The sequence below is a fragment of the Camelus dromedarius genome, chromosome 12 (genome assembly GCF_036321535.1).
Source record: "Camelus dromedarius isolate mCamDro1 chromosome 12, mCamDro1.pat, whole genome shotgun sequence".
NCBI classification, from domain to species: Eukaryota; Metazoa; Chordata; class Mammalia; order Artiodactyla; family Camelidae; genus Camelus; species Camelus dromedarius.
In genome coordinates, this window is record NC_087447.1 from 53,399,853 (window position 1) to 53,418,502 (window position 18,650).

An 18,650-nucleotide genomic window follows, 5' to 3' on the forward strand; every position below is an offset into this window, starting at 1 on the left:
ACTGAGGGGTGTGTGAAGGTCGGACAGGTGCCCGTCCTGTCAGTCTACGGAAGCAAAAAAACCTATGGACTCATCATGTGTATTTAAGTCAAATCAGCTTCATGGGCTGCAGACATATTTATTTTAGGTGGCAAACTTCATGGATTCTAATATTGTAGAATTGCAGTAGTCTCTTCCCAACTTGAAGTTCTTATTAAATGCAATTCTGGTTTACATCAGTTTACTTCTTTATACTTTCAAGAAAACCCAAGAACTCCTGTTTAAAGTTAGATGTTATATATTTATCAATATTATCATTTCTTATGATGTAGTGAGAATGTGCCAGGAACTGCCTAAGTGCCTGCCATGGTGTGGATGTGTGTGTCTCCCTCAGTCCAGATGCTGGATTCATAACCCCCAAAGGTGACGGTATTAGTAGGTGGAGTGTTGGAAGGTACATAAGTTATGATGCAGAACCTTCATGAAAGGAATTTGTGCCTCATAAAAGAGGCTCCACGGGGAGCCCTAGCCCACATCTACCCACTGAGGACACTGACTGGGTGCTGTCTGTGAACCGGGCAGGTGGCCTTCACTGAGTATGCTGGCACCCTGATCTTGGACTTCCCAGCCTTCAAAACTGTGAGAAATCACATTCTGTTGTTTATAAGCTACACAGTCTGTAGCATTTTGTTATAGCAGCTTGCACTGACTGAGAAAGTTCATTTAATGTATAATCTGTAACTCTACAACAATTTAAAGATAGATACAATAAAACTCCATGACAGAAATACTCCTTGGTAACACGATTTCCTATAACGTGACTGGTAATTAGTGCTCCTTCTCTGCTCAACCCCACTTTCAGACAGAAACAGAGGTTGGTTAAAGTTGTTATTTTCTGCAGATGGAGGTGAGATCAGGCAGTGACGTTTCAGTCAACCTTGTCTTGGAATTAGAGGCTGAAGATGGGTCTCTAAGTCTCCAACATTCTCCTTGCCCAACAGGCGGAGACAAGACAAGCCACATGAAAGTGGGGAAAACTCCAGCGAGCCACAGTCTGCAGAATAGCCCCCACTAATATTGACGCTGCAGTGGACGCCTGCCACCTGGGGGCGCCAAGGCACAGTCAGAAGCGGGATAGATTTAGGCTGCCCAGGTGTGGACTCTTCAGCCTTCTGGCCAGCAGGCTATAAAGGTTTACCCCGGTTATTTCACCAATAAAGCCCCTTGTTTTATGGCATTGAGTTTTTATGCCCCACTTTTCCTGTTATGACAGGACTCACTGTACTATTATCTTCCTATTAGAGCTGAGGAAAGTGAGGTTCACAGAAGTCACCTTGCTCAAAGCCTTAAGGGTAGCAGGAACTTACCTGGATGAGTCTCATTCCAAAGCCCACACTGGTCATCCCTACATTCATGACTCCTAAAAACGATGCTCTCTGAGCACATTCTATGTGTCTGACACTATTAAACAATTCGTATGCATTGCATCACTTAATTCTTACAACCACCCAGCAGAACTGAAATAGTACTTTCCCATTTTACAGATGCTGGAACTGAGGCCATCTGTGGTTCAATAACTTGTCCAAGAATTCACAGCTCGTAAATGTCAGAGATGGCTCAGTGTTAGATCTCTATGATTCCAGAGCTACTGGGAAGTAATTGGGGGTTGGGCTAGATTAAAGAGTTAAAGAGTTAATTTTGAGGCAGAACAAGAATGAGAGCCTTTAATAAGTATTGAGAGAAGAAAAGGGAATTGAGTGTGAACTCCTCTTCTTATACCTTCCAGGGTCAGCAGAAGGGCCCTGGGGTGGGAGAGGGGCAGTGTAAAAAAGGTCACAGCACATGACTTGAGCCTGCATCTTGGGCACATAGGGGGCCCAGGAGAGCAACAGCATTAACCCTGGGCCATAAAATCAGAAAGTCCCTGAATATCTAGATGGAGGACCAGACACAGAAAAACAAATTCTTCTTAGCATGCACTTGCCTACAACAAAGTAAAACACACAAGCTAAAAATTTCTCCTAAGGAAGTGATGGTCCATAGAACTGAATTGTTCATTCCTCTTATTTGAAGTTGAAGATGAGTAAGATGTCACTGACATGGCCATTTTAATGGATTTAATGATTTTATTGAATCTGATAAAATATTTAAAGCGCTTCTGAGGGTGTTCACAACCTCAGTCATCTAAATACCACTATTTCTTACACTAACTTAAGATCTTGAATCTTCTTCAGATAAGAAATCAAGAATGGCCACAGGTATTTCTCAGGACCTAACCCTGTAGGTAGGGACAGGCTGCTGCCCTTGCATCTACTTTGACTGAGAAATATGCCCTAAAGTGCTTTGAATGCTGTGCAGGTTGCCAGCAGCTGGCAGGGAGGCGGGGTCTTAAATACAGCTGCGGGAAGCAGGACCAGCATCCCTGCTATGCCCTGTCAAGCTGCATCCATCGGATTAGGTTAGGAGTTAAGATGTTACACAATGTGACCAATGGGATCAGAAGCAATAACACAACCTGTCAGCCAGTGCTTTCCTGACAATTCCCTGGTAAGGAGATTGCTTCCTAGAGTCCTCAGGCGGGAAGGGGAGCGCGTGGCAAGGGGGAGTGGGGGAAAGGGCTATGTGGTTCCTTATTTGCAAAAGTGGTGCTTGGTGGGGAGGGAGGGGGTAATCAGAGTTAGTTCTCTAGTCTTATTTTAGGATTTTGCTTGCAAGCTGCAATGCTAAAAGCCTTTTCTAATAGGACAAGAGTTGCAAAAACTTGCATGCAGTAAGGAGCTGGATGGTCTCCCAGGAGCAAAGCCAGACAAATTTGTGAGACCTTCTGTTTCATAAGGGTGAGAGAGGGTCACCTCTGCCAACCCTGCACTCAGACAAGGCCAGGAAATGCAATTGAAGGTGGAGGACACTTGGCGCCAGCTCAGAGGTGATTAAATCGTGGCTTCTGTTTGTTGGCGTTGGGGCCACGGGGCTGGCCTCAGCTTGGCTCCCACGAGTATCCTGATGTTGGCAGACAGGAAAGAGATACAGCTCAGCTCCTGCCTGAATGGTGGAGATGCTCCCCTTGAACAAGTCTGCTAGGTCTGACTTACAGACACATCACCTGACAGACATCCCATTGGCGGAAAATGCAAATGAGGAAGGGATCATCAGAGAGAGCATCTCATACTCAGAAATGTGATAAGCTCCAAATGAGCAAGGGATCATTGCCTGAATTCCCGGCCACTAGACAATTCTCTGCCCCCTTCTTCTAACATCAAGCCTGCCTGACACACACTGACTACACACACAACCAGAAGGGCAACCTAAAGGCCTGATATCATTTGAGTGACTTACCCTGGATTCTCTTCATTTGCTCAAGACTAGGTCCAAACCAGTTCCTTTGAAGTTCCACAGGCAATATGCAATGTCACCACTGGGAAGATGGGTTCTAGAGCCATATTACCTGAGTTCAAATCCTGACTCCACAGCTTCCTAGTTGTGTGAGCTTGGGAAAGTTACTTGAACTCTCTGTGCTTCAGTTTTCTCATCTGCAAGATGGGGATGCCCTTAGCATCATTCTCCTTTAAATAAGTTAATTTGTAGATATTGATCCGTGCCTGGCACTTACATGGTAAGGGCTCCATCAATGTCAGACATTCTATTTCTGTCCCTGGGCTCTGCCTCCTCTTTCTGCTTCTAATGGTCACTGTTGCCCTTCAGACTTAGAGTTTATATTTTGTTGATGTTGCTTAACACCTGGTCATCTCTCGAGGACGTTGGCTTGGAGTTCAACAGTTTGATTACCTAGATAATGTTCATTCTCTCTAGCCTGCCATTGGGAAACCTGCGTTCCAGCATTAGCCTTATAGACAAGCTGGTTCCCTGAGATCAGACATGGATTTCACCATCCAGATCTCTGTGGTGGAGAAGTCTTACTCACGTCCATTAATTTGGAGGCTTCTGGACATGAGTCACATCTTGGATTCTTCCTACCAGAAACTGGCTCTTCTGATTCAAAAGATCAGCCTAGAGACTCTCCTCTTCAACTGACTTGATTCCCAGGGCACAGGGCAGGTACTCAATACATGTTTTTGACCAACTCTCCTGTTTCTTTCCTAGACTTGGTCAACTGGTTGTGAAGTGCTTTTAGCTTTTGTTTTTTAAGAGCAGTATCAGGTCATTCATTTGCTCTCTGGCTGGGGACAGTTTCCCCAGAAATGGGGGTCACCTCCTGACCATCCTGGGCAACTCATCTAGTTGGCATTTTCTTGAGTTTACCATGCATCTCAGTGGGCTTGGTTATCTAAAGGCTATCACCTAGCAAGCCTCAACTCTCCGGTAAACCTAGGGAAATAGAAGCCTTTGCATGTGAGAACTTTTAATAAAGTTCTGTAGAAAGATGTTCTGGAAAGTACAATCAACAATAACAAATACTGTATCCACATGTGGGAGTCGTGCATGAAAACTATGACCCTGAAAGGTGGTTCTGTATATTGTCCAGGTGGCAAAACACCTGAAAATCACAGAGCACCATGATCACTGCACAGCCCCATCACAAAAGACCCTGTTAATCCCAGTATCTGAACTAGGTATGAGTAGAAAATATGACTAGATTGCTGTGTACAAATGCAACAGAAAACCAGAGCAAGGTAACTTAAATCTATTAAAAAAAAATGCATCATGACCTAAGCATGATCACCAATTTCTGAGTCTTTCCATCAGCATCATTTGCAACTTTTCATTAATTTGGTCACTGGCAGGTGCGTGTAAAAGGCTGAATAATAGAAGACCTCCAAATTTCAAGAGAAAACAGGGGAAAGTTCAAAATGAGAAAAGTTTATCCCCATTAATTTATTTTGATGTGAAATAAGAAGTCTGGTATGATTTGATTTTTACCGAGAAACACTTCAGAACAAGAGGAGAAACAGCGGTGTTTGCTGTCTTAGATTGCTCCAAGTCCTTAGAGGGCTGGGTAGAGAAGAAGGAGAGTAGGGCAGCCTTCATTAAGTTCCAGCTCATTCTCTCTCTTGAGTTACCGGGTCAAGTCCCTCCTATCTTGGGCTACTCTGTGATCCTTTGGGGTGGATGAATCAAGGGTCTTCTTGAAGTTGCCTGTCGTTAGCTACTTTCAGGTTCTAGGCCTCCAATTTGCAGAAAAGGGCATCTCATTGTTCCTTCCACGCTCCCACAAAGGACCCCAGACTCTCTTCGTAAAGCAACCCCCATGGAAAAGCCTGAGATCACCTACATCTCCCTCCCGGGGCCTTTCTTTTCTCAAGCATCTCCCCTCAGTCCCTTCATAAGTACCCCTCCCTTTCCTTAGTCTGTCCTGCATGCTGCTCCTTATAGCTTGTCTTTTATTTTTTTATGGTCCAAGTTTGTGCTTTACTTTTCAATGGCAGACTTTCTACTGGACTAGTCCACGTAGGTTGCAGTCATCTAGACACATATGAACCAGGGGAATTCTGCCTGTCTGGTATTCCTAAAAGACATTGCCATGAGTGAGGAATCAGCAGTCTGTCGTCTGGTCAGACCAGAAACCCAGCATCCAAAGAACGGGAATTTTTCTACAAGTGCCTGACAGTCCACAGCCCCTTCCTGGGAAAGAGGCCAAAACTGCACCTTGCACTTTGTCAGGTTTAAGCCATGTAGACTTGCTACCCTAACCATAACTCATTGGAACATGTATTTGCACAACAGCCAGCACATAAAGGAATCCAGGGACCGAGAGGATGTTTCACAAAAGGATTCTTCCCACTAGGATGTCCTGTAATGGAGAGTGGCAAACCAACTCAATCTGATCCTTCAACACTGGGAACGTGGATGCATGGAGCACTTCAGTATGGCACAAAAACCACAAGACAGACTGCAGCAGAGGCAGCTATGCTAGTGGGAGTGAAGGGCGAGACTCACCCCTCTCCAAGTGCTACAGTCAGTAGTGGTTCTCAGCAGTTAGCAAGTTTCGCCAAGGTGAAGTGGTCTAAGCTATAGCTCTGGGTCACAATTACACGCTGAATGTCCTTGTTCTTCATGAAGCCTGACTGTGATTGTTCAGAGGGTTTCTTCTGTTTCCTGACTTTTTCAAGGTGCTTCCAAAATAATCTCCCATCAGCTGGTGTAACTTAAATATCTGTCTCTCCTTGGTAACCTGTAAGAGCGTCACCATCACAGGGACATACCACAAAGTTTCCTTTAGAATTCTCTCTCTCAGACGTGAGCTGTGGTTACTCATGAGTTCCTATTAAAACGATACTGTATTTTCAGCTAGGCCAAACTAAATACTGATCGTTCTAAGCTAAAAAGATAACTGACTATAAAATGTTAACAGAAAAAAAGAACAATGCAGAAATATCTTCTCATAGCCCGTATCGGGACCCACTAGGAACACCAGAGTTGGTATAAAGATTATTTTCAGCTGAAGACATTTGAGATTCAACAGATGCAGAAAGGAGCCTTCTTAGAGATTCTCTTATCTGATAGAATAAGGAGAGAATCAGAATAAAGCAGGAAGGCCTGAAAAATGAGGACTGCCACAAATTCCCTCTTCAGGGTGGGTCTGCTCCCAGGAGAGAGGAGTAAGCAGCCCATAAATCCCCTCTCCTGTGGAGCTTTATGGCCCTGAAGAAGACGGAAAGACCACTCATACCTGTACAGACAGTCATTATCACAAACTTTCTTATCTCCCATTTGTTCTCCTAAAAAAACACTGTCTGTCCTAAGAAACCTATTTGTTCTTCCCATAGGAGCCTTCCCTGCTAAGTCAGGCACAGAAGCCCCCAAATATTACCATGCCTTTGAATTACTCATCACTGAGCACTTTCATGTGTGTCCTCATTGCATATGTAAATAGCCTTTTTTCTTCTATGAATCTGTTTTTTTTTTTCCAGTTTAATTTGTAAGCCCCAGACCATAAACTTGAGAGGGCAGAGGAAAAGGTTTTCATCTCATATACCAAGCAACTTACTTAAGTTTACTTAAATTTAGCTCATCTGTGTTCAATTATAATCTATTTTAGTTAAATTAAACAGAGGGAATCTCAGTAAGAATCCTCTAAGTGTCAGATCTCCCCCCTTGCATCACGAATAAAGGTTAAGTCTTCTCGTTTGGACTTTGCCAAAGATGAAAAACAACGCTTCACAAGAAAGAAAACCAGCCCATTCAAGCCACAGAGATCCGCACATGCAATACCAGTCACCCCTACCAACTGTGATGGACTCTACTGACAAAACCCTGCTGAGAACACCACTGCTAACCCTCAGGATTTTGCTTGAGACAAAACAGAAAAGGATAACACCACAGTTACTGCTCTTCTGTTCCCCCATCGTCCACCAACGTGTTTCCGCAAACCATAAACACTTGACCATAGATTACGTATAAGAAAACTCAATCTCATATATATATATATATATATACGATTTTTCTTTACCTTAATTAGACATTTCCATCAGTGTCAAAGAAGAACATCATGACTCAAGCTTCCTTCTGAGCAGCAGCAATGTTTATCCTAAGAACAAAAAAAAATAGAGAAACATGTAAACTCGGAGATTGTCTACTTTAAATCTGGTAAGTCACAGTTTATAGAAGGGAATAAAATAATAGGAAATGAATGAGAGTTCTTTATGGAAATGGGCTAAGGCAGCTAAAAGCCATAGTTGGCCTGAAAACTGAGAAAACAGCAATAGAGGGTTTTCTTGGATCTTTCTTCTAAAGATTCCTGGGTATACAAGCTGGTTCTCTTGGAAACAGACTTGTACTCAGTGCATTCCTGATGGGTAGGAACTATATCTTAGAAGAGGGAAAAAAAAAAAAAAGACATTTTTACATGTTAGAAATGCCTTGGCCAAATGATTTAATGACTCAGAGTGTCATTTTCCTCATCTGTAAAAGGAAAGTGGTAACATCTACCCCATAAGCCTGTGGTGAGGATGAGGGAGGAGACACGCTAAGCTGGCCCCACACTGCCTTGCACACAGCCGACACTGCATATACACCAGCGCTTGTTTTCTCTACAGCCTCCTCCCCCCAGTCCTTGGCTTATCTTGCAATTACTTCCAACACCTTATCATAGTGTTAGCTCCATGGTATTTAACGGAAAAGAAAAAAAGAAAGAAAAGAAAATATAAAATGTCTCAAAGACTTCAAAATAGCTGCTTTAAAAGTGTGAAAAAAGAGATGACAGTCAACTTCACATTTAAAAAGAACAGTTAAACGTATTGAATGTTCCCTACATGCCAGGTCCTGTACTAATAGTTTGATGTCAATGATTTCTTTAGCCCTCACAACCATGATACAGAGAAGGTGATATTAGAAAACTGAAGGGGTGGAGCAGTTAAGTCCCTTTGTTCAGACCGTGCGGCTCCAAGGTGATAGAGCTGGGATGTGCGCCCATGGGGTCTCACCTCAGCCCCCGCCGCCTTCACCACCCCATCACGCCTGCTGCACCATACTCTGCACCGCGGGACTGTCAGGTGCTCCAGGTGCTGTCATACACTTGAATTTTCTCCTCCCCTTTCCTCCCTCCTTCCTTCCTTTTCTTTCCCTCCTCTTCTCTTCCTTTCTTTCAACCTTTATTTTTAATCTGAATTCACTCTTTTGCTTATTTTGTTCTTTTTTTGCATTGAGTGACTGGGACAGAATATTGATCACTGCAGGATAACGGAGTTCTCCTTTGGGCTCAGCCGTTTACTAGTTGTGTCACTCAGATGAGTCATTTAACTTCCTGGAACCTAAGAGGATTTTTCCTCTGTAAAATGATGCATTAGATAACATGATACCGAAAGGCCCTTTCCAGTTTCCTGGTCCTTTCACTGGCTACTTTGGAAGCAATTTTAGATCATGTTAGTGTCAAGATCTTCCTGAATACATCACAACTGTGGACTCTCACATGGTCACAAGTTTGTTTGCTTTAGCTGAGGCTAAAATTCAGGGAGGAGACATTTAAATTTACATACACTCTTTATGGAACTTAGAAGTGAGGATACTGATGCTCAAAGAGAATAGGGAACTTAGCCAAGGTCACACAGAAGTGGGAGAGCTAAAATCTGAATCCAGGTTTATCTGTCTAGAGCCCGTGTTCTTTGCAATATCCAAACCTACCAGAAAGTACTGTCCAAGAAAGTTAATTGGCCTAGGTTAGTGTCATTTCTGAGATGTGACTCACAGTTTAGGGTGGTAATAATAACAACAGCTGTTATGCACTGTGAGCTGATTACATGCTGGCAGCGATGTCTGAAATTCACATATAATATCTCACTTAGTCGTCCCCATCAAACCAAAAGCCAGGTGCGATCATCACTGTCTTTCAATAAGTGAGGAGACTGAGGCACTAGGACTAGCATTCCTTGCCCAAGATACAGAGCTAATATGAAGGGGATCTAGAATTTAAACCAAGAGCAACTAAAATTTTGGCTGAGGTTATGATTTATGATGCTCCCTGGCATGTGACAGTTAACGATGCCCTGTCAAGTTAATAAATCGTAGTCATGAATACTGGGAGAGAAAGCTGGAGAAGGTTAGTGTGAGGGTGACCACAAAAACAGCCCTGCCACTTAGGAATTCACTGGCTCCCATAAAGGAGAAGGACTTGTTTTAGAAAGATTTGCCAGACACTCTGAGACCCTGCCTCCTGCACTGTCTCCCCATTAAAAATCACCAGCTACTGTCATCCCACTTGACAATGAAACAAAAATGACAAAGCGAATTTCAGGGGACCATGTTTGTCAGTGAGGTGTGCAGCACGTCCTTCACACTCAGGGAGATGGACCTACGTGCTGCCTACCTTTGGGAATAAGGAAACTAAGCTCCGGGAAGAGAGCAGGTAAAGTGAACAGCCAATGAGTGCAAGAAACCCTTTGTACACAGCTGGGTCCAGAGTCACGGAGGAAGATGCTTTCCAGATGCATTCCGAACACGAGGACGTGATTAGGATGGGGAGGCAGTCAAGTCTGTTTGGCTTCTGCAGGGGATTTGTTTGTATATTCTAATTGCATCATCATTTAGCTTTATTTCATCTGGAACCTGGCTGCCAAATGAGCGTATTGATTACCTGTCACGGATGCATATTTCTCAATTATAAGCCATCATGGCTTGTAAAATCGCAACCACGTCAAGACCCACGAGTGGATTTCACTTCAACTTTGAGTGGCCATGTTAGTCATCTTCTAGGGAGCTTCCACTACAAGGCTGGTTTATTTAAATGTCACAGCTCCCTGCAAGGGAGACCTCATTGTCTTTCTGTCTCTCAAATGAGGAAACAGAGGTTCAGGAGGATTAAACCTTGCCCAGGATCACAAGAATTGTAAGTGGTAGAGTAGGGATTTGAATTCATATGCAACTTCAAATTCCACAGGGCTTTCTGCCACACTCAGCCAGTGAATGCACTGGCTCAAAGCGTGGACTCTGAAGTAATGTGGCTCGGCTGGAAGTTCCAGCTCTGCAGCTTACTAGCTCTACGATCTTGTGTAAGTTTCTGAACACCTCTGCCTCAGTTTCCTCATCTGCAGAACCAGGGAAATACTATCTCCAGAGTTGTCAGGATTAAATGAGCTGCCATATGTACTGCATTTAGACTAGCGCCCAAGATCAGGAGAGACCATTATTTTTACATTCTCTGAACGCTTTGGAAAAGAAACTGTAAATCTTTGACCTTCAAAAACTTGCTGTAGGCACTTTATATTTCTAAAGACTTTGCAACAATTCCATTTTCTTCACAGCAGCCTCGCATTTCAGGTCAGACCACTGCCTCTCACTCTCAGGCTGAGACGGGAGGACCTACAGAGTCAAAACATTTTCACTTCATGCAATTGATGACCTTCCTCATCACATCTGAAGACACACATAACAACGCTATTTATTTTTATTCACCCGCATGCTTTGGGTGCCTTCGGTTTACTCTTCTTCGCAACCTCACACTTTGGTGCTTATTATCTCTATTTCACTGATGAATGTGGTATGAGTCATGCAATTAAAATGGTTTTCCCAAGTCCACCTAGCCAGTGTGTAGCAAGACTGGGATTTGAATCCTAATCTGGATGTATCCTAAATTTGTGTGCTTGCCCCCCAGTCATGACACTTAGCCACTGATGGTGTCTCCTTGTCCCCGAGGTGAACTTGTAAATATCAGATTGTCTTCAACCCACACAGCTATCACCTTTCCTGATTTTTCCTCCACTAAACACATGTCTTACAGAGCCCTTTCCACATCCCACTCCCCTCCATGGGATGTTGTGTGAACAGAGATGAACAGAGTGGGCGTGGGGTAGGGGGTGGTGACAGTCAATTACACATTTGAAGTATTCTAAGAAGGAAATGAAGATGCTAGGATGGAGAGAATGGAGAGCAACAGTCCAGGGGATGACACAGGGGCTCTCTGACAAAATGTCCTTTAAGCTGAGATGACCATGAGAAGGAGGCAACATGTAAAAGGTGGTGGTGGGGGGGGGTCCTGGCAGAGGAGGAGTGGGTGCACAGATCCTCAGACAAATGGGAGCCTGGGAAGCAGAAGGAAGCCTGTGCAGTGTGGGAGAATGAGTAAGAGGAGGGTGGAGACCGGGTTAGGGATTTGCGGAAGAGGCTGGAGGAATGGGCTGAGGCCACATCATTCAGGGTCCAGGGGGCCACAGTGAGGTGCTAGGGTCTCAGTGCTACATAGCCTCATATAGCCTCTGCTGGTAGAAGGGCATTCTCACATCTCACTGTCATCACATCATCCCCTCCAGAGCATGAGCTTCTCAGCAGCCCAGGACAATGTTCAGGACAAATTGCACATGCAGCAAATTGAACAAATGAACAAATAAATTCCATCTGGTGACACTGCAATTTGGTAAGATGCTTATTGAAAGGCAGATAAAATTAAGACTGGAGTAAAATAAGAAATAAGCATTTTTGATCCTGGCTAAGAATCAAATAAATCAGGTATATATATATATATGTATATATATTTTTTTTACTTATGTAAAAATAGATAGGTATTATATATTAATAATCATAGCCACTATTAATAGTTCGGCACTGGGCTCAGTGTTACACATGTAACCTCTTTAATTTTCATGACAATAAACATGAAGTCATTACTGTTAATCCCCATTTGAGAAAAGGCAGCCATAAGAGCAAAAAACAAAAATACTGCGGCAGCCACCCAGGGTGACAAAGGTAATACTTACGGTGCTAGAATTTAAACCTGGATATTTTACTCAAAGTCTGTGTATTTAGCAACTTTATGATATGTCTTTTGAGGTAGTTATCTTTGGAATTTTTTAAACTTTAAAAATGTAAAACATAATATATAAAAGTAATTGTCCTTGAAAAGAAATGAGTAATAGTAGACATCAAAAATAGAAACAGAATTCTTAACAATAATGAATAGTTAATAAAATATGAAATTTGATAGAATCTCATTAATAATAATTAGAAAACAACACAGAAAAAAGAAAGCACTCTGTGAAATAAAATGGTGTTTTACGGACGCATTTGTTTTAATTTTCTTTTTTTACTTTTTCTAAAATTGAAGTATAGTCAGTTTACAATGTTGTCTCAATTTCTGGTGCACAGCATAACGTTTCAGTCATACATATATTCCTTTTCATATTCTTTTTCATTGTAGGTTACTACAAGATACTGAATATAGTTCCCCATGCTATACAGCAGAAACTTATTGTATTTCTAGTTTATATACAGTAGTTCATATCTGCAAATCTTGGACTCCCAATTTATCCATTCCCACCCCCTTTTCCCCCTGGGTAACCATAAGTTTGCTTTCTATGTCTGTGAGTCTGTTTCTGTTTTGTAAATAAGTTTATTTGTGCTGTTTTTTTTTTAGTTTCTGCATATGAGTGATATCAAATGATATTTTTCTTTCTCTTTGTGGCTTACTTCACTTAGAATAACAATTTCCAGTTTTATCCATGTTGCTGCAAATGGCATTATTTTATTTTTTTTTTTTATGACCGGGTAGTATTCCATCGTATAAATGTATTACAACTTCTTTATCCAGTCACCTGTCAATGGACATTAGGTTGTTTCCATGTCTTGGCTATTGTATAAAGTGCTGCTACGAACACTGGTTTTAATTTTCTTTATTTTCATTATGTTGCTTTATATTACACAAAAATTAGCAAGAAAAGGGAAGCAATGGGAGATACAATTTCTTAGGAATGACTGACCAACAAGCTGGGAAAGCAAGCCAACGTTAACATTCTTCACACCTATTCTGCTACTAGTCTTAGTTGATTTCGTCAGGAAGGCCTGCTCTCTCTGCCTGCTGTCTGGATACTTCCTGCTTATTCTTCAGCATCCATATGGAAATTCTCTCAGCCTGGGGAGCCCTCCTTAACCCTCTGGGATCCTACTACACCACATCCTTTTTCTTCCTACAGTTTATAAAATGTTATAGTATAATTTTTCTGTTTCATCCAATGCAGAAACCTAAGCCCTACTCTTAGTAGGTTGTTTATAAACAGCTGTTGAGTAACTGAATAAGTTAATTACTCTGCCGAATCATTCCCTCTTTTACTCATTTTCTTTTAAAAAATATTTATTTACTTTACATTGTCTTTTGTGGGGGAGGAAATAATTTGGTTTATTTTTATTTACTTATTTTTTTTTTAACAGAAGTACTGGGGATAGAACCCCGGACCTCATGCACGCTAAGCATGTGCTCTACCACTGAGATATGCCCTCCCCACTCCAATTATTCTCTTTTAATTCAAAGGCTGCCAGGCTGTGAGCAAAGGGAACAGAAATATACACTCACTCAGATGTGCCAGACAGTGGTCTGGACACTGGAAATGACTACATTTAGTATTCATAACAGCATTTTTGAATATGTATCTTGATTTTCATTTTAGAGATGGGGAAACAAGCCCAAAGAAGAGGAACTGCTCACATTAGCAGGAATTAATTTATCCTCCCTAAGGAAGACAGGACAAGTCATGGGAAAAGAATACTGAGGATTTGAAGAGACATTTTAAAAATCAGAGGAAATGATGCTGAGCAGCATTTGGAGCAAGCGTCTGAGATGAGATCTCTGCCCCCTCGCCCTAGGTTGCTCTGTGGGTTGGGGGTCAGCATAGAGGTTAAGAGCTTGAGGGCTGGGTCCAGCCCACCCCGGTTTGAATCCTTGCTCTACTACCATCTACATATGTGACTTTCCACACATTGGGGACCCTTTTTGAGATTCCGGTTACCCATCTGTAAAACGGGGCATAATAATAGCATTTGCCTCACGGGGATATTATAAGACTGGAAGGGGGTGCTATGTGTGATGAGCTTCAGCTGCCCTCGGCACTCAGAAAGCTTAAGGGCACGAGCTATGGTGACTCAGTGCTTTCATCAGGAACAAAGAAAAAGACAAAGTTACGTATTAAACAATGAGTATTGCCTTGTGGGACACAGATAAATTGGGGCCTGAGCAGAGGATGGTGAGCAGGAAAGAGGGGGGCTTTCCATATATTGAAGGGGTCTGTGAAAATGTCATTTATTACGGAAACAGAATGTTCAGGAAGGATGTGGCATCTGCTCATTAGGCAACGCTGAGCCTCTGCAACGCACTCACCACCGTCATCTTGCTTTTCCTCACAAGACCACTGTGAGATCAGGCCTCTTTTAAACTCTTTTTTAAAGTTATATTTAAGTAAGCCAGAAAGAAAAAGAAAAATATCATACGACATTGCTTATATGTGGAATAAAAAAAAAAAAAAAGACACAAGTGAACTTACCTACAAAACAGAAACAGACTCACAGACACAGAGAACAAACTTACGGTTACCAGGGGGTATAGGGGGTGGGAAGGGATAAATTGAGAGTTCGAAAATTGCACCTCTTGGGGAGTGACGGAAATGCGAGGTCTCTTGATCGTGCTGGTGGTTTCATAGGTGTATACATCAATCAAAACTCATTAAATTGTGTATCTGAAATATGTGTGGCTTACCGTACAGGAACCATACCACGATAAAGCTGTTTAAAGAAAAGTTATATTTTTTTTTTCATTTTACACCAAGGAAAACAAGGGTCAGAGATTGATAGGACTTGACCATAGTTACACAGTAAGTAAGTGCAAGAGCTAGGATTCAAGCCCAGATTTCTCTTGTGCCAAAACTCATCTCCACAGCAGCATGCTGCGCTACCCACCAGGTCCACTTCTTCCTTGTGAGGCTTCGGCAGCTGTTACATCATCCTCACTATGAACACTGCCCTCCCACCACCAAGGCAGGGGAAGAGGAAATTAATGCAGTCTGTGTCATTCCAGAGGGCAGAATGAACACAGCATATAGGAAAGGAATTTTGGTTCAACATTAGAAAAGATCTTTCAGTATAATGAGGCACCTGTGGAATCAGGGAACTATATATATATTTTTTAAATAGACTATTCTTTTAGAGCAGTTTCATGTTCACAACAGAATTGAGCAGACAATACAGAGATTTCGCACATAGCCCTCCCCACCCACACAGGGAACTACCTCGATGAGTCTGCTTGTCTGCAAGCATTTCTTACCTCCTAGGACAATATATGTACTAACATTCTCTAACCTTCAGTTTTCTCATCAGCAACATTAATAATCAGAATCCTTAATTCACTTGGTTGTTTGGAGAATAAGATTATCTATGCAAACTGTTGATAGTCAACATGTGTTTGCTCCTTCCATTTACACATTTTTTTAAGCAATTAGAGCTATTCAATAATGCAGTGGGAGGTATTGATCGGAATTCCCATTCTCCATCCCTGGAAATGCATCAATAAAGGGTGATGGCGAAGTGATAGGGCTTTGTAGCACCAACTCAAACATCAGTGGATGGAAGACCTTCAGGGAACGTCTAGCCCTAAGCTTCTATGAAATTAGGAAAAACAGATAATATGGTGGGTGATAAAACAGGACTCAAAATGATCTCATTGTTTTGATCAAGGTGCTAAAATTAAGGCTATGCAATTGAACAGGGTATGTATAAAAAGACAATATTTGCATTTAAAATTTAAACAACAGCAGCAGCAATAATACCAGCCCAATCTTGCTTGTAGAGGACGGGGAGGCAGAGCTTGGTCACGGGCAGGGAAAAGCACGCTGGGATGTTTTGTCAATCACCAGCTTAATGTGTGACTCAAATTCTAAAGCAAACAGCAGCAAAGAAATAATCTGGACTATCTAGGCTGCATTGCACTTTTAAAGATTCAGGATCTAGACCAGGGATCGTATTGTCCCGCTATACCATGCATATCTTACAGGGAAAAAACTTCCTTTTACAGTCAGTGTACAGGTGAAAAAGTTCATATAGCCAAAACCAATTTTGAAATATACATAAGGTCCAGTATCCACGGTTTAGGGTATGCACAATAGTATTTAAGCACTGCAGAGATAAATGACGTCAAAATTAAAAGTCTAACCATTTTACCTTTGAAAAGTCTAACCATTTTACCTTTGAAAAGTCTGACAAATCCCTAACAGTGAATGAGAAATGGATGAAGGATTATAGTTTTACTGCTTGTCCTCAAGGTTTATTCAATTAAAAAAAATCATTAAGACTTTATAACTTATAGATTATTGTATAGATTAAATGAGATCATATATATTGATCTTAACTAATCATTAACTTTTAAGAGGCAAACTGACAAATCAGACTGGTGCCCAGGATCTTGATGGACCAGAGACTATGCCAGAAAGTAGAATTCAGCAAACTGAATGGCCTGTAGGCAAAATATGGCTTGTAGTGGTTTTTAGATTATTAAAATGTGGTAGAAAAGAAAAAAAAATAAAAGAGGAAGAAAACTATGTGGCAGATATTGTATGTGGTCAGCAAAGCCTCAAATATTTACTCTCTGGCCTTTTATTAAAAAAAAACAAACAAGTTTGTTGATTCTGACCACAAAGGAATGTCACTGGAGACTGGCCCCCTGCAAAGGATAAGCCAGCCTCTCCCACCTCTGGGTTTAGGTTCACACTCCCTAACGTGCCTCACAAGCCCCCTTCTCCATTTCATCTGCTCCAGGATCTCCAGCGCCATCTCTTGCTCTTGTACTAAATGGATGCAGTTCTCCACCCTAGGGCACTGCTTCGCTCCTCTCTGCCTTTGCAGGTGCTCTTCCCCAGTAAAACTCATCCAGCCTGGATGTTTCAGCTTTCCCCTAAAGTCTTCACTCACCCTCTCTCTGCTCAACGACACGCTCAGACTTCTTTCTTTTTAAGTGAACTCATCTACTTGAAAGAATCTGTTCCTTCCTGAACTCTCCTTCTAATACTTAGACGCTAGATGACAAGTTCCTACAAAACAGGGACACAAGTTATTCATGTGTCTCTTTAGCATCTAACACTGTTCCCAGAACATGATGGGCTCTCAGGAAATGTTTTCTAAACCAAGGTAAATATCAGCAGAACTGCTGGTGCAGGAGGAAGTCAGCGGCTTTTAGAAGCCTTCAGAAAGCAAAACTGAAAACAAAGAGGAAAAGTTATCAGTAAGAATGAAGAGATTTGTTCAAATTCCTACTGAGATCCCAGAAGGGATAAAGGGACAGATTTCATCGCCAAGAAGACTTGACTTTGAATCCTGACACCAAGTCAATTTCAACCTCAGACTTTAAACTAAGGAATTCACCATCAGAGCCACTTTTCTCATCTCTAGCCTGGAGATTTAACACCTGCCTCGTAGGAATATGGAAAGATTCAGACCATGTACATTAGAAAGACCAACACAATATCTTGCACAGAGGAAGTGACGGATGAGTTCCCTTTTACCCCTTCCTAATTCCTCATGCCCTCAGGTTCCTCCCCCATGCTGCATCTCCCCTTACTGCCTGAAAAGAACAAGTGAATTTCCATCAAATTGCTCCAAACATTTCATCCAAGTTTCCCCTGACTTATTATACCACCCCAGGAAGATAAACACTAGGTTTCTGTCAACGAAGGCAGGCTATGCATCCAGAGAAGACAGTTCATAGTAATTCTGTCAGCCAAACTGTAACAATAAAGGCCCAGGCCACACGTCATCTCCCTGTCACTTGTCCTGAAAGGGCAGATTACTTTTTCCTCAACCTTGGCACATCCAGTTAAGGTAGACTTACAAGCCAGGTGGGCGTAAAGTGCAAGCCAGCACTTGCTCACATTAGCAATTATCAATGAAGCTCCACGAGTGCAAAGGCTTGGCATTATGGTTGCCCTGGCAACCATCAGCCTGCAGAGACCCAGCAGACATACACATGAAAGCTCGACACCCTTGCCCTAAAAAAAAAAAAAAAAAAAAAAAAAAAGGCTTCTCTTTCTCTATTTCCCCCGATCACTCTGTGTTTGTCTTTGCAAGCCCCCAAAGGAAGCGCGTCTTATCATCTACTTGGCTTTTGGGAATCTACCTAAGACTTAAATTGATGATTAACTGCCTCTGATGCATACATACTGAGCACCTATTGTGTGCCAGGCACTGTGCAGGATAAGCCAATTTCAAGCTAGAAAAAAGAAGCATGTTGATTGTTTTTCTTTTTGCCCCCCTTCCTTCTTTTCTTTCGTTCTCTCCTTATCTGTTCATTCAGTAAACATTATTCAGGGAATCATGCAGACCAGGCATTGTGCAGAGATGCATAAGAACTAGTTCTTGAAGACCCTCAGGAAGTTCTCCGTATCATATTGATGAGTTTGAAGAACACAAGAACCAGAGGTGGAGGCAAGTGTGTCTATGAGAAAGGCAAAAACAATCTCTTCTAAAGCTCTGAA

General features: G+C 42.1%; 1 protein-coding gene across 1 annotated transcript in view; it reads right to left on the reverse strand.

Annotated features, from left to right (window-relative positions):
* The window catches only part of TENM4 (teneurin transmembrane protein 4), a 2,614,938-nt gene that overhangs the window by 1,284,271 nt on the left and 1,312,017 nt on the right, over positions 1-18,650 (reverse strand). Inside the window, exon 7 of the mRNA XM_064492755.1 lies at positions 7,388-7,465. The gene's annotated coding sequence lies outside the window, so the exon portion shown is untranslated. The remainder of the gene's footprint in view (positions 1-7,387; positions 7,466-18,650) is intronic.